Source organism: Myotis daubentonii, chromosome 20 (genome assembly GCF_963259705.1).
Source record: "Myotis daubentonii chromosome 20, mMyoDau2.1, whole genome shotgun sequence".
In the NCBI taxonomy this organism is placed as follows: domain Eukaryota; kingdom Metazoa; phylum Chordata; class Mammalia; order Chiroptera; family Vespertilionidae; genus Myotis; species Myotis daubentonii.
Window position 1 is genome coordinate 16,591,426 of NC_081859.1, and position 16,865 is coordinate 16,608,290.

At 47.6% G+C, this 16,865-nt stretch overlaps 2 pseudogenes; both read right to left on the minus strand.

Annotated features, from left to right (window-relative positions):
• Nucleotides 1–2,200, minus strand: part of LOC132222655 (immunoglobulin heavy variable 3-7-like) — a 36,218-nt pseudogene extending 34,018 nt beyond the window's left edge.
• A 10,869-nt stretch (nucleotides 2,201–13,069) lies between these two features.
• On the minus strand, nucleotides 13,070–13,623 carry LOC132222423 (immunoglobulin heavy variable 3-48-like; annotated as a pseudogene).
• Nucleotides 13,624–16,865: the final 3,242 nt, after the last annotated feature.

Genomic DNA, 16,865 nt, shown 5'->3' on the forward strand with positions numbered 1-16,865 from the left:
GGGGCAGGGCAAAGGCGGCCCTGGGGCCGCCTTTGCCCTGCCCCCCAGCCATGATCGGAGAATCAGGTGCCTTTGCCACCCTGGCCAGTGATAGCAGGAAGTAGGGGTGGAGCCAGCGATGAGAGCTGGGCATGGTCGAAGCTGGCAGTCCCGGGAGCTAGGGGTCCCTTGCCTTGGCCTAAAGCGGAGCCCACGATCGCGGGGCCGCTGCAGCTGCGGGTCCCCGCTGACCGGGCCGGACGCCTAGGCCAAAGGCGTTAGGCCTGGGCAGGGGTGGAGCCTGCAACTGCGGGGAGCTGGGGGTCCCCTGCCCAGGCCTGACACCTCTGCCGGAGGGCTCAGGCCTGGTCAAGGGGCCAACCCAGTGATTGGTGATCGGAGGGTGATGAGGGTCAACTCCTCTGGCCGAGGCATCAGGCCTGGGTGGGGGGCGGAGCCGGGGATTGGGGGGATATGATGGTCCCTTTGCCCAGGCCTGAAGCCTGGGTCAGAGGCATCAGGCTTGGGCGGGGGGTGGAGCAAGCGATCAGAGGGAGATGGGGGTCCCGTGCCCAGGCATGATTCCTGGGCCAGAGGCCTCAGGCCTGAGCGGGGGCCAGAACCAGTGATCGGGGGGAGATGGGGGTCCCCTGTCCAAGTCTGACACCTCTGGCAGAGGCGTCAGGCCTGGGCAAGGGGCCGACAGGCGATTGGAGGGTGATGGGGGTCTACGCCTCTGGCCGAGGCATCAGGCCTGGACAAGGGGCCAATCCTGCGATTGGAGGGTGATGGGGGTCAACGCCTGAGGGCTCCCAGTATGTGAGAGGGGGCAGGCTGGGCTGAGGGACACTCCCCTCCCCACACACACCCAGTGCACGAATTTTGTGCACCGGGTCCCTAGTCTATAATAAGATACACTTACAATGTCTGGGTAACTTGTGATTTCCCTTTCTCCAGACCCCTTAGGGCACAGCCTAATGTGCCTGAGCCCCAGGATAGATACCACAAATTCCTTCATTATCATGTTAATTGTTCCTGCACCAGCCTAAGCCTGTGTCTCTCATTTTACTTTTTATCCAATCCCAGATGTTTCCTGGCCTTGCTTTCTCCCACCTCTCTAGTCTATCACCAATGGATTTCATGTAACCCACTTCCATCCCTCCTTGGATTGCAATGTATAAAATACAGGAAAACCTGCCATTCTCAGGAGCATTATCTCAGTCTGTTGAGGTTCTGCATCCTGGCATTAGTCAACAGTTTGGCTGAAATACACTCACAAAAATTCTTTAGATTTGAATGTGTTTTTTATGTTAACAGTACTAAGACGGGGTCTCCTCCTACCATTTCCTTCCTGCCCTGTTTTATTAAAATAAGGTTACTTTATTTTTTAATTGACTTTGTTAGTCCTCAACCAGATAGGAATTTGAGATCTGATTCTCTCTTCAGTCACTGAATTTTGTCAGATTTACGAGAGAGCCTCCTTTTTTATTCACAAATACAATCCCTAAACCTAGACATAGGAAAGGGCTTTCTGTGAGCTCTGTGGCTGAGCCTGGGAGCAAAGTTAATTTAAGGCAGAACAGGAAATTGTGTCTTTGCTTAACTCTTCACCTGTTCCTGTTCTGGGTACTGTACTGGTCTTGAGCGCCTCCTGGTGTCCTGGACACCCCCTGCAGCCCAGCCCTGCTGCCTCCCTCAGGGAGGTTTGTGTCTGGGCTCACACTGACTTCCCCTTACTGTGTGTCCCACAGTAATACAGGGCAGTGTCGGTGGTTCTCAGGCTGTTCATTTGCAGATACAGTGTGTTCTTGGCGTTGTCCCTGGAGATGGTGAATCGGCCCTTCACCGCATTGGCATAGTTTGTGGTACTTCCGTCAGGATTAATTTCACCAAGCCACTCCAGCCCCTAACCCTAGAGCCTGGTGGACCCAGCTCATCCAGGAGCTATTAAAGGTGAATCCAGAAGCTGCACAGGAGAGTATCAGAGACACCCCAGGCTGCACCAAGCCTCCTCCAGACTGCTGCACCAGCTGCACCTCACACTGGACACCTGCAAATACAGGGACACAAAGTGGACTTAGAATCCCATTGAAGCACAAACAAGCACAGGGCTCAGTGCTCCCCACTCCTGAGAATGACCTTGAAAAATGATCAGGAGGAAAATGCAGCTTGGCAACAAGTTCATGGTGGAGCCTCTGGGGTCCTGTCTCAGGCACTTGGGTTCTGGGTGTCTCCCCAGGATCCGGGGCAGGGCCCTCTTTTATGAGCAGGAAGAGAGCCCCATTTGCATGGTGTCTGGATATAAGGGTGCAGCTGGGACCCTGGGCTGCATGCCAGACCTTGTCATCCTCGTGGTGACCCCAGATGGAAAGGACTCAAGGATGCTGACCACAAGGTGTACCATCCTGACCCACCCCCCCTTTCCCGAGACCAGTCAACCTGATCCCATGCATTTGGGGGCAGCCTCCAGGTTTGAGAGTCCTCCATCCTTGGGGTTTGGATGAGGACCCAGGGGTGGGTGGTTGGGCTTCCTCTCACTCTCCTTCACCCGCCGTGGGCCATGTTGCCTTTCTTGGATTTGGGAATAAGAATTTGCATTGGAATGATGCTTTTATTTTGAGACTGAAAGATTCTCCATGTTGTTTCCGCCAGTCAGATCTTCCACAAAACTCTAACATATACAAGTGATGAGGCAGGAGAGGATGGGCTGGACGCTGTGGCCACAGACTGTCTCAAACCTGCTGTCCCTGTCACAGCTCACACCTGTCTGCCTGAAACCACACATTTCACTCAGGTTCCTGTCTGTTCCTAGGCAAAAGTCCTGTTTCCCAGCCTCTCAAAGTGGGAGAATTTCCATCACTTAAAAATGGATCCCTGACAGGTGGTGGGGGTGAGCTGGAGGAAGTCAATGCTGGAAAAAAGGGGACAGAATGATACTTTCAATTTACAAAATAATAAAAATAAATTAATCATTTTAAAAAATGGAGTCCTGGCCCTGGCTGGTTTGGCTCAGTGGGATATAGTGTTGACCTGTGAACCAAAGAGTCTCAGGTTCGATTCTGGTCAAAGGCACGGACCTTAGTTGCAAGCTCCTCCCTGGCCCTTGCCCTGGTAGGGCACATGTAAGAAGCAACCAGTTGATCTGTTTCTCTCACATCAATTGTTCTCTCTTCCCCTCCCTCCCTTCTACTCTCTCTCTGAAAAGCAATGGAAAAAATATCCTTGGATGAGGATAGAAAATGCTAAAAAAATGAATATGTTTGTTCTTGGGAGCAAAATCCTGGGTAGAACGTTGAGGCACCAAGTCGTCCTTGGGGGCAGGTGAGCACTTCCTTTCTTGGAGGAGAGTGGCCAGGTGAGGACTGATGGACACGGGAATCTGGCTCTGTGGTCAGCTTGTTCCTTCTGGGAAGGCTGCCACCACCACTTGGAAAGTGCAATCACGCTGGGGAGGGAGTAGGGCATATGCAGGTCAAACACCACAAAGCCTTACTTCTCTCTTTCTTTTCATTTATTATTATTATTATTTTATTTTTTTATTGTTTTATTGCTTAAAGTATTACAAAAGGTATTACATATGTGTCCTTTTTCCCCCCGCCCTTGACAATCCCCTGGCCTCCCCTACCCCCCAGTGTCTTATGTCCATTGGTTATGCTTATATGCATGCATACAAGTCCTTCCGTTGATCTCTTACCCCCTTCCCTCCTGCCCCCAAACCCTCCCGGGCCTTCCTGCTGCAGTTTGACAATCTGTTTGAGGCAGCTCTACCTCAGTATCTATTATTGTTCTTAAGTTTATAATGGTCTTTATTATCCATGAATGAGTGAGATCATGTGGTATTTTTCCTTCATTGACTGGCTTATTTCACTTAGCATAATGCTCTTCAGTTCCATCCATGCCATTGCAAATGGTAAGAGTTCCTTCTTTTTTACAGCAGCATAGTATTCCATCGTGTAGATGTACCACAGTTTTCTAATCCATTCATCTACTGATGGGCACTTAGGCTGTTTCCAGATCTTAGCTATGGTGAATTGTGCTGCTATGAACATATGGGTGTATATATACTTTCTGATTGGTGTTTATTATTATTATTTTAAAATATATTTTTATTTATTTTAGAGAGGAAAGCAGGGAAGATGGAGACAGAAACATCAATGATGAGAGAGACTCCTCCATCGGCTGCCTCTGGCACACCCCCACTGGGGTTCCAAGCATGTGCTCTGACCAGGAATCCAACCTTGACCTCATGGTTCATAGGTCTATTCTCAACCAGTGAGCAACACCTGCCAGTTTCTGGGGTTACCTGTTACCATTTCTTTCTTTCAATTAAAAAAGAAAAAGAAAAAAGATTCCTTTACTTGGTTGGTTTTGTTAATTCTCACCTGAGGATATTTTCCTGTTTATTTTTAGAGATCCTGGAAGGTGGGGGGAGAGGGAGAGAGCTGATAGAGACACATTGAGTATTTGCCTCTTGCTGGCAGGGATGAATATTACAACAGATGTACGTGCCCATGATGGGAATTGAACCCAGGACCCTTCATTCCGCAGGCTGATGCTCTATCCACTGAGCCCTATGGGCTAAGGACCCTCCCACCATGTCTAGTTAACACTGTGGAGGCTCCTGCACTGCATGCACGCAGCTAGGGTCCTGCCAGGTGGACCAACAGACCTGGGGGTTGTCTGTGTTGCTGGGAGGAGGGGAACTAGGAGGGAGAGGCCCCCAGAAGGGCAGCCCCAGGTGCCAGGGTACAGGGGTGCATGGGAGCTGGGCTGGAACTTCTCTCCAGAAACTTAATGAGAAAGAACCATCCAGACCCCCTCTCCTGCAGGCTGACACTGGGCCTTGCTGTGGGGGACCCACCTGAAGCCAGTCGGTCAGGGCCCCATGAGGCCTGAGGGAAACACAAACCTACATTAGGGAAAAGTCCATTTTCCCAGGTGCCAGGAAGAGAGAGGGATTTTCTCCCACCGTTACCTTTAACATTCATGCCAGTTTCAATGTCAGTTTAAAAGCTCACTGAGCACTTCCCCCACTTTACACCCCAGCGTGATTTCTGGGGACCTGGAACCATCTCTGGAGTGTGACCAGTAGGGAGCACCCTCTCCCCACTTCTGTGGGAGGAAAGGGGCAGCAAGACCCCAGGGGGCTCCAGGCTCCCAGGGGCAAACCTACTTCCTGTCCTAAAGAGGCTGGAGGTCTCATGTTCCCTGGGATCAGGTCAATGAGCAAACACAGGAGGCCCCTCCAGTCACCAGGGGATTTAGGGTGAACTCTGGGTGACAATGGTGCTGCCAAGTTCCTCCTGAGGCTGCACTTCTGTGAAAGCTGTGTTTCTGTGGATAGTTTCCCACAAGAACTCAGTTCTCTCCCCTTATCTGCTGTTTTGCCAGCCCCACACTGGCAACACCACTGCAGTTATGATAACTCTTAATATTGGGCAAGTGATTCACTATGTTTCCTTTCTCAATATTGCTTAGATGTTTCCCTTCCTTTGTCCTTTGTCCATATCAATTGAAAAATCAGTTTGTCCATATCTGTAAAGTCTGTGCCGAGATTTCGACTGATATTCTGTGAAATCTGCAAGTCACTTTGTGGGGAAATATTCACTGCTTCTTCCAGTCTAAGTCTCCAGTTGTTTAGGGCTTCTTTGGATTATTTTCTTAGAATTTGGTAAATTTTAGGTTTTGTTAGATTTATACATACATATTAGAATTTGGTAAATTTTAGGTTTTGTTAGATTTATACCTAAATATTTAATCTCTTGGGAGATTATTGCAGGATATATATATATATATATATATATATATATATATATATATATATGATTTCAGAGGGAAAGGGAGAGGGAGAGAGACATAGAAACATAAATGATAAGAGAGACTCATTGATTGATTGACTGCCACCTGCTTACCCCACACAGGAGACCAAGCCCCCAACCCTGGCATATGCCCTGACCAGGTATCTACCCATGACCTCCTGGTTATTAGGTTGATTGTCAACCACTGAGCCTCACCGGCCAGACTATATTTACTTTTGGGTTCCATTTACACATGCCTAGTGTATAGAAATAGTATCATTTTTGTGTATTTACCCATGATTTTGCTAAAATCACAAATTAATTCTAGGACATTTTGGAGTTGATTCTTTTTGATTTTTTTCTTAGATAAATATGTCACATGCAAGTAAGGGCACCTCGTGTCTTTTGTTCACATTTTAATGTCTCCAATGTATTTTTCTTGTCTTATTTCACTTGTTAAAACATCAAGTACAATGTTGAATATAAGTGGTAAGGGTGGACCATTTTTACTTTGGCCCCATCTGAGGGGGAATCATTTAACTTTCCACAATGAAATATGATAGTAGCTACAGGAGTCCCATGATCAGTTTGAGGAAGTGCCCTTTTATCCCAAATTCACTAAGCGTTTTTATTATGAATGATTGCTGTGCTTTGTCACACACATTTTTGTATCAATTTATACGACCATGTGAATTTTCTTCTTACACAGTTGACCTGCTGGAATCAACTGATTAATTTTAAAATATTGAATCAGCTTACCCTAGCTGGTTGGGCTCAGTGGATAGAACGTTGGACTGCAGACTGAAGGGTCCCAGGTTTGATTGTGTTCAACATCATATGCCTGGGTTGGGGGCTATATCCCCAGTAGGGCACATTCAGGAAGTAGATGATCAATGATTCTCTCTCATCTTTGAGGTTTCTAACTCTCTCTCCCTCTTTCTTCCTCTCTGTAATCAGTAAAAATATTTTTAAAAATATTGAATCAGCTTTGAATTGTGATAATTCCTGCTTTCTCCTGTTGCAGTGCAATTTTCTTATATTGCTGGTAAGCTTTGCTAATATTTTGTTAAAGATTTTAGTACATATGTTAACAGATTTCAGTGTGCAGTTTACTATTTATTTGTATTGACTGCACAAAGAATGCCAGTCTCATAAGAATGCACTGGGGAATGTGTATTAATTAATTAATTTCTGATATTGGTTATTTGTCTCATTGCCAGTCTTGTTAGCATTTGATTAGTTTTATTGACCTTTTCGAAGATTCAGCTGTTGGTATCATTCATTTTCTCTATCATTTTCTGTTTTGATTTCATTAATTTTGGTTCATTTTTATTTTTAATTCTTTCTGCTTGATATTGATTTTCCTTATCTAATTTTAAAAATCTTTACTATTGAGAGTATTACTGATGTCTCACTTTTAGCCCCCATATTACCCCTCCACCACATTCCTATTTCACCCTGAGGACTTCACCACCGTCCTCTCTGGGTCCATAGGTAATGCATATGTGCATATATGTTCTTGGGTTAATCACTTTACACCTTTCTCTTCGCCTTTCCCTCTGAGATATGTCAATCTGTTCCATCTTTTCATGCCTCAGGTTGTATTTTATTCATCAGTTTATTTTGTTCATTAGATACAATGTTCGTTTTTTTGGTTCTTAGATTCAGTTATTGATAGGTATGTATTGCCATTATTTTCTTATTTTTTTTATATTTTTATTAATCTCTGAGAGGAAGGGAGAGGAAGAGAGAAATAGAAAAATCAATGATTATATAGAATCTCTGGGCAGCCACCTTCTGCATGCCCCCCCCCCCCACTGGGGACAAAACCCACAACTCTGGCATGTGCCCCCAACTGGAATCAAATGTGAAACCTTTCAGTCAGCAGGCCAATGCGCTATCCACTGAGAAAAACCGGAAGGGCCTTGTTCATTATTATTTCTTCTTCTTCTTCTTCTTCTTCTTCTTCTTCTTCTTCTTCTTCTTCTTCTTCTTCTTCTTCTTCTTCTTGTCCTCCTTCCTCTTCTTTATTTTCCTCCTTCTCCTCTTCCTCCTTCTCCTCCTTCTGGATGTGTGGAGTTGTAATCTGGTCTGGTCTGAAGGAGTCCACCAGTTGAACTAGCTCTAGGGCCTCCTGGAAGTGCAAAGTCAGTCACTGTCTAGGGCCACCAACCAGGAACTACAGGGGGATCTGCAGGTGGGTGCTATTTGTATTGGGCTTGGAAGTGCCAAGGTGAGGACAAGTTGTGAAGCAAGTCAGGCTGGTGCCAGTGCCAGGTCTTGGGCCTCTTATTGATAGGTTTGGGGCACGCTGATGCCAGCTGCTGCTTGTTTGAGATATTTTAGGAGACTCTGAAGCCTGAGACAGGAGAAGCCATTCATACAGAAAAGCTGCTGCAAACTGCTTGGGTGGGGCTGCAATGTGGATGGGGTGAGTTCTCAGGGAATCACCAGGGAAGAGCAAACTGTGTGAGCCACACTGATGGAACCTCAGACATGGCTTTGAGGCAGCTATGTGATGGGGGAGGTCCCAGCACAGAAACAATGACTCCCTAGGAGCAGCCCTGTCTTGGGAGAAAGCCACCCCAAGTTCCTGCCCTAAATGCCAGACAACCCAGTTCTTCTCTGTATGTCCCTGGATTCCCCCAATTTTACCACCTACAGATGGAGCTCAGAGGAAGTTGGACCCTGTAGGTTCCTGTGCTGGCCCTGTAAGAGGAGCAGCCTGGGTCTCAAGCTGCCTCCATGTCACTCAGTGATAATTGTTTCTGGTTTTTACAACCTGAAGTTCTGAGGACTTCTGTTTCCAGTTCTGGAACCTTTGGGTTGGGGTCTTGTGTGGGGCTGGGAACCTTTGCTTCTCACAAGAGATCCCCACAGCTGAGATATCCCACCCTGATTAAGCACACACCACATGTGGGTGTATGGCTAGCTTGTTCTCCACCTCTGCCCTTCCTACCAGTCTCCATGTGCTTTCTTCTTTACCTCCCTAGTCTGGAATGATGGCTGTTCTCTATTTTAGTTGTACTCTTCATGTGATTGTGGGAGGCAGCGAGAACATGCATTTACGCAGAAAATATTCTCAAGGGTGAGGAGGCCCTGATTTTAAGTGGACGCCAACTGTGTGTCTGTGGTCACCATGTGGTCCTTAACATATGAGAAGTGTCTGCACAAAGGGTAAGAGGTGAGGAGAAGTCCCGGCCTCCGGGGCTTCTCTTGGAAGGAGGTGCTGACTGTGCCCTCAGAGAACCAGGCCCTCCTTGGGGTCCTGGTCACAGTGCCCAGGGACCTCTTCTTCCACAGCAGGAGATGTGCTTCAGGAGGTGGTCAAGAAGTAGGATGTGGAAACAATCAGTGAATCCTTAGGGATCAAATCAATGTGCCTCTTCATGGAGGGATATTGATAGATAGATACAGATACAGATACAGATACAGATCTAGATATAGATCTAGATCTAGATATAGATAGTTATATAGATATAGATATAGATATAGATATAGATATAGATATAGATATAGATATAGATATAGATATAGATATAGATATACTGGTAGATATAGATAGTTATATAGATATAGATCTTCCTTTTTTAAATGATTCTTTGAGGATATTTTATTGACTTTTAGAGGGAAAGGAAATGTGACAGAGAGAAACATTGATGTGAGAGAAAAATATTGATCAGTTAGTTGCCTCACATATATGATTCTACAAGGAATCCAACTTGAAACATTTTAATGTATTTATTTATTTATTAAAGTATTTTTCTTATTGATTTTAGAGAGGAAGGGAGAGGGAGATAGAGATAGAAACATCAATGATGACAGAGAATCATTGATTGGCTGCCTCCTGCATGCCCCTCACTGGTGATGTTTCCTGCATCCTGGGCATGTACACTGTCTGGGAATGCAACAGTGACCTCCTGGTTTATAGGTCGATGTTCAACACCTGAGCCTGACTGTCCAGGCACTTCCTGAACTTTTAGGAATCAAAGAGCTCCCTGTGTACCTGGGCTCTGGTCAGTGGGACAGTGGCAACATTAAAGGTTACCAGGCACCAGCCCTCCCCTGTCTGTCCTCTGACCCCAGTGGCCACGGGCTTGTCCCCCATGATGCTCTGCAGCTCACTGACCCTCAGGAGGTTCCCTCAGCACAGGTGTGAGTGATTGGAGGTACTCTGAGGTCAGTGGCCAGCTGTGTTTCCACCTGTCAGAGATGGGGCCGCATGGCCTGACATCACACATGGGCACTGCACGTGGGCTCAGCAGGGTGGCTGAGGCTGGCTTCATGCCCCCTGAGAATCCCTGGCCCTGGCATCTAAGGGAGGGACTGGCACAGGAGATGGGCATGAGGAGATAGCATGGGGGTGCCTTTAAGGCAAAACCTACCATGCAGGAAGGAGAGGGCAGAACGCAGCCACATGGGACGTCCTGTGCAGACTTGCTGGGGTGAGAATGTGGGTGGAAGAGGACAGAGGGTGAGGATGGGGTGGTGTCTGTGGAGCCTGGAGGCACAGCAGAGGTGGGTGGGGACCAAGTCTCCTTCAGTAAGTTTTCAGGATCCAAGTGGATTCTATATGGGAAGTGGGACAGCTGTTGGGATGAGTCCCCTGGGACCAGGTTCTGAGACACATGGGGAACAGGGCCCAGCTGGGCTGTGACAGGCCCCATCACTGGGCCTCCTTCCTGCCTCCTTCTGAGACACCCTGGGAGCTGTGTCTCCCTCCCGACCACACCCAGGGGCAGCCATTGTGGGGTCAGACCCTAAACCTCCAGGTGCAGCCATGTCAGTAAGAGGCAAATGGTTAACTGCCCACATGGGCTCCTCCTGGGGCAGAGTGAGGGGCTGATCACCCTTAGGTGAGGTCTGGGGCCTGGACTCCTTATTCCCTGCTCAGCACTGTGTGGAAGGTGGGGGTACTCGCTCTCAGTGAGGGGGACAGGAATCCCTACAATGTTTTCCTTGTTAACCCAGAGAGCAACCATCAGGGACATGGTGACAGAAAGGGCACAGATGAGAAGTGGACCAGATCAGAAAACACAAGTTACCTTCTACTTTTTATGCCTGAAGAGAATCTAATTAAAGACCCAAAGAAGGAAGCAGGAACTTCCCCAGGGACAACAGGAGGGAAGAAAGCATTGAACCCAATAGGAAGCCTGGACAACCCCTCCAGGGACAGCTTCTGAGCTGGGACTTGAGTTTGCTGGTCCTGAGCACCCCCTGCAGCCCAGCCCTGCTGCCTCCCTCAGGAAGGTTTGTGTCTGGGCTCACACTGACTTCCCCTCACTGTGTGTCTGTCTCTCTCGCACAGTAATACAGGGCCGTGTCCTCAGCTCTCAGGCTGTTCATTTGTAGATACAGCATGTTCTTGGCATTATCTCTGGAGATGGTGAATCGGCCCTTCACAGAGGCGGCGTAGTATATGGTACTACTATCACCACTAATGTCTGAGACCCACTCCAGCTTCTTTCCTGGAGCCTGGCGGGCCCAACTTATCCAGTAGCCACTGAAGGTGAATCCAGAGGTTGCACAGGAGAGTCTCAGAGACCCCCCAGGTGGTACCAAGCCTCCCCCAGACTCCACCAGCTGCACCTCACACTGGACACCTGCAAACACAGGGACGCAAGGTGGACTTAGAATCACATGGAAGCACAAACAGGCACAGGCACAGGTCTCAGCGCTCCCCTCTCCTTAGAATGACCTTGAGAAATGATCAGGAGGAAAACGCAGCTGGGCACCCAGTCCATGGTAGAGCCGCTGGTGTCCTGTCTCAGGCACTTGGGTTCTGGGTGTCTCCCCAACATGCCTGGCAAGGGCCTTCTTTTATGAGCAGAAAGAGAGCCCCATTTGCATGGGGTCTGGATATAAGGGTGCAGCTGGGACCCTGGACTGCATGCCTGACCTATCATTCTATGGGTGACCCCGGATAGGAAAGGACTCAAGGATGTTGGCCACAAGAGGTCCCATCCTGACCCACCCTCCCTTCCTCCTTTCCGGATACCCAATCACTCTGACCCCATTTCTTTGAGGGCTGCCTTCCAAGTTTGAGAGTCCTCCATCCTTGGGGTTTTGATGAGGTCCTAGGGGTGCTGCCCCCAGAGGCACATGGATCGGGCTTCCTTTCGCTCTCCTTCACCCGACATTGGCCATGATGCTTTTCTGGGGTTTGGGAATAAGAATTCACATTGGAATGATGCTTTTATTTTGAGATGAAAAGATTCTCCTGGATATTTTCCTCAATCAATCTTCCACAAAACTTGAACATGTACAAGTGATGAGGCAGGAGAGGCTTGGGTGTATGCTGTGGCCACAGCCTCCGTCTCAAAATTGCTATCCCTGTCGCAAGCATGCAGCTGCCTTATGAAACCACAGATTTCACCCAACTTCCCTGCTGCTCTTGTGCAAAAGGTCTGTTTCCCAGCCTCTCAAATGGGGAGAGTTTATACCTATTAAGAATGGAGCCCTGGCTGGTGTTGTTCAGTGGTTGGAACCCCGGCTAACACACCTACGGGTGGGAACTCTTTAGATCTCATCCTGTTGAGGTGGCAGGTTTTTAATAATTGTTTGCACTTTCTTCTGCACATGGGGAGAAACATGCATGAAGGTATGTTGTAAGTGAAGAAAGGATAATGTGTTGATGTAAGAAATGTGCAAACATGGAGACAATGTTTTATAAGATTTTATTGGAGCCAAACTAATGACAAATGTCAGGGAGGAAGACCTCAAATGCTCTGGAGAACAACCATTTGCAGCTGTGTTTGTGCATTTGAAGTTAAGGAGGGAAGGTGAGGAAGACGATAAAGAGGTGGAAGAGAGCAAGGCGGGGACTGGGTGAAAGGACAGTTACCAGGAGGTGTTCTCCTGAGGGTGGTCATGCTGATGTCAAAGGTGCATTAACCCAGATGCACAGGAGCAATGGACGGGGTTGCTCAAGGCCTTTTCGTAAAGAAGTCGTTGGCCTGGTGTAGGCTCACCCACCACAGCTGCCCCTGTAGGAATGTGTGATCAGAGCGTCCTGGGAGGTTCCTTTCAGTCCCAGAGTTTTGTCAAATTTACCACAGAGCCGTCCTTTTTGTTTACAAATATAATCCCTAAAACGAGATACAGAAAAGGGCTTTCTGTGAGCTCTGTTGCTGAGCCTTGGAGAAAAACTAATTTAAGACAGAGCAGGAAATGTTATCTTTGCTTAACTCTCCACCTGTTCCAGGTCCTGGCCCTTTGATGGTCCGGAGCGCCCCCTGGTGTTCCTGAGCACTCCCTGTACCCCAGCCCTGCTGCCTCCCTCAGGGAGGTTTGTGTCTGGGTTCACACTGACTTCCCCTCACTGTGTGTCTGTTGTACAGTAATACACGGCCGTGTCCTGGGCTCTCAGGCTGTTCATTTGCAGATACAGTGTGTTCTTGGCGTTGTCTCTGGAGGTGATGAATCGACCCTTCACAGAGGTGGCGTAGTATGCAGTACCACCACCACCATTAATGTATGAGACCCACTCTAACTCCTTCCCTGGAGCCTGGCGGACCCAGTTCATTTCGTAGTCATTGAAGGTGAATCCAGAGGCTGTACAGGAGAGTCTCAGAGACCCTCCAGGCTGCACCAAGTCTCCCCCAGACTCCACCAGCTGCACCTCACACTGGACACCTGCAAACACAGAAATGTCCTAGTTAAGAAACTCTCACACATCCACTGTTTCTCTCACTCATGCCCACTCACGATACTCAGTGTTTCTCATCCATAAATTACCTCTCAAAATAGCAACAAGGAAAACCCAGCTGAGCCCCAACCCCATGGTGAGTGGTCTGTGTTCAGTCCTGATCAGGGGATGGGAACACCTGGGGATCCCAGGGCTGGTCTCCTGTCCCAGAGCTGAAGGGTCAGGGCTGGGCTGGTTTGCATAAACAGTAGGGGCCCTATTTGCATGTCCTCCTGCTATATAGGGAGCTCTGGGTTTGGAGACCTACAGGGAGAGCAGTGCCTTCGTTCAGGTGAGAGTGTTCTAGGGGAGGATTGTGGTTGTGATAACATTTCAATAACTGAATACTAAATCCTAAGTAATATAGAGCTTGACCAAGTACCCACATATTAACAGTGAAGCCAACATCTGGCCTATGGCCTCCCCTGTGGACCCCACTGCTGAAGGAGACCTGTAAAAAGACCCTGAAGAGAAAATTTTCATAAAAGCAAAGAGAAGATTTAAAATGACAGATGCCTTTGGCAGTCACCAGTAATGACAATCAAGGGAAATCAAATCTCACAACCATGTTCAGGAGACAGGAAGTTCCCTCTGACACTATTTTCCCTACAGAGTGATCAGAGGATAAACTAAGACCAGAGTGTGAGCCCAGAGCCTGTGGACCAAGTGTTGGGGGGAGAGAGGAGCACCTGTGTGTGTCCCTGGGAACCAGAAGCATGAACTATAGAGACACAGACAGAGATCCTGGTCCTCTCTCTTCAGGGGAGTTTGGTGCTGGACATGTAGCAGCTGCACTGCCCTCATTTCTGTTTCATATTCTAGAGTCACTTGTGAGACCTGTTTCTATCATTGGTGATATATGTGACACTCAGTCAGAACTAGGATTTGGTAGTGAAGATGCAGGTAAAGAGTAGCGGGTAATTAAGTTTAGGTCATGAAAATCTTGTGATTGTAAACCTGATGTCTGCATGTGCCCCTTGGGGTCAATGTGACCATGTTCTCACATGATAGAGTCAACTGGAACCTGCACCTGACTCAGTGCCTCACTGGGGGGAAAGTTACCTGGGAACATGACGGGGGATTAACCAAGACTGAGGACACACACGCCCAGGGTTCTTGCTTCATTAGGTTGTCATCTCCTTGTTGTTTAGCCACTTCAAGTTTTATTCCCTCACTTTCTCTGAAACAGCCCCACATATTTCCTAGAGTCATGAAGACACTTTGTTGAGAATGTGCAGGGCCACAAGCTATTTGTGTGTTGGTTTTGTATATTATATCTTTCCTGAGTTCACTTTCTAGTTCTATCAGTTTTCTTGTGAAGTCTTCAGGGTTTTCTATTTATAAGATCATGTCAGATCCATGGAGTTGAAGAGAGATATTTGATGGGCTCCTTTCTGATTTAGGAATTTTTATTTCTTTTTCTTGCCAAATTATTCTGACAAAGACTTCCAGTTTTGTTCAATAGAAATAGTCACTGGGGTGCCTTGGTCTTGTTCCTGATGTTAGAAAAATCACATTGATGTTGGGAATTTTGTGACTCTGTCTACAACTTCCTGGGCAAACTCTTCCTTTATGCAAGCCCATGGCCTATTGCAGAGACCCCAAACTAGTTACATCAGAAGTAATCATGGCTTTAAATGGAGGGAAAGAAAAAAATAAAAGTAGAATCATTCACATGTTGAAATGATGATGGAAGGAGATTGACCTGTTTTCTCAGTCTAGTGTTTTCAGTGATGTCATGTTCAGTGGGAGTTTAGTAAAGAGAATTCCTATCATACTACAGGCCCAGTGCACAAAATTTGTGCATGGGGGTGGGGGTCTCTCAGCCTGGCCTGTACCCTCTCACAATCCGGGACCACTGGCTCCTAACTGCTCGCCTGCCTGCCTGCCTCATTGCCCCCAACCACTCTGCCTGCCTGCCTGATGCCCCGAATTGCTCACCTGCCTCCCTAATTGTCCCTAACCACCTCTGCCTCAGCCCCCGCCAACGTGGCTTCACATGGAAGGATGTCCTGACGTCCAGAAGGTTGTTCAGCTGTCCAGTCTAATTAGCATATTATGCTTTTATTATTATAGATAATTTCTAAGAAGAAAGGAAACATCAATCCTGAGAGGAACCCCTCACTCCCAACCTCCATCTGCACTTTCCATGGAGGGTCACTGTAGTCAGAGGGTGCTGGGCTCTCCCACAACCATATACGAACTTAATGTATAATGTGTACATTCCACAATCAGACATATGATTTGGAAATACAGTCTTTATGTTGATGTTTGTCTTTTCATTTGCACAATGGAATCTTTGATGGGACTCATGGTTTTAAATTTAACCAAGGCTAATTTAACAATATTTTCTTTATTGGGACCTGTTTGGGGTGATTTTACAAAGAATTCCCCAGAAAAGTCTGAGCCTCCACTGTCCATGTGGATTTGTTACAGCATCCACAGGGACCTAAGCAGGTTCTGGTACCAGAGGGGAGCGCTGCTGGGAAACTGTCCATAAATCTTCATGTGACTGTGGAACTGGGTGAGGGGAGGAAGCTGGATTTTTGTGTCACATGACAGAAATGTGCCTGATGCTCAGGAAGAGAGTTACTGGACATGTGGGTTTAAAGCATCTTCCTGTGAAGACCCAGAAGGAAGTGCAGGACATGATAGAGACAGATTGTATCATCATAGGAAATACCTGAATAATGATGAACAATAGCTTGTGAGCAATAGAAACATTAAAGATCATGAAGGCAGGGACGAAGAGAAATAAGGAACGTGTTACTGCAAACCATTGGGAAGGGTATCCCTGTTTCCTACATGCACATTCTCACAATGTCTCTGTTCTAGAAGGTGACACCTTCCCAGGTCCAGGGGATTCACAATTGGACACCTTTGGGGTCATTACTGATTTAGTCTCAACATTAATTACCCAAACTGCATTTTTATTGAGTCTCACTTTATGAAATCACTGAACATTGACAGGGAAGATTGGCCACCCCTCACTGGAGGAGCCATGGTGATGGTATGTCTGTATGAGGAGTCTTCATTTCATTGGACGAGGGCCCCTGTCTCTGTCCTTCATTGTCCTCCTCTTCTTTCTCCTTCTCCTTATTTGCTTACTTATCCTATCTGCCACTGACATGATTGGAAACCCAGGCGGCAGGCAAGAGCCGGGTGGCAGGGCAAAGGTGGCCCTGGGTGCTGCCTTTGCCCTGCCTCCAGGCCCGTGATTGGAGAACCAAGGCCGACTTGGACCACCCCAGGCCAGTGATCGGAGGAGCCTGGTGAGTCAGGGAAGAGGCGGCTGCCAGGAGCTGCCTCTTCCCTGCCCCCCTCCCTGCAGCCTGTGATTGGTGATCGGAGAAGGACCTGTGTTTTTTTTCCCAAAATACCTGTATTTTTAATAATTTCTT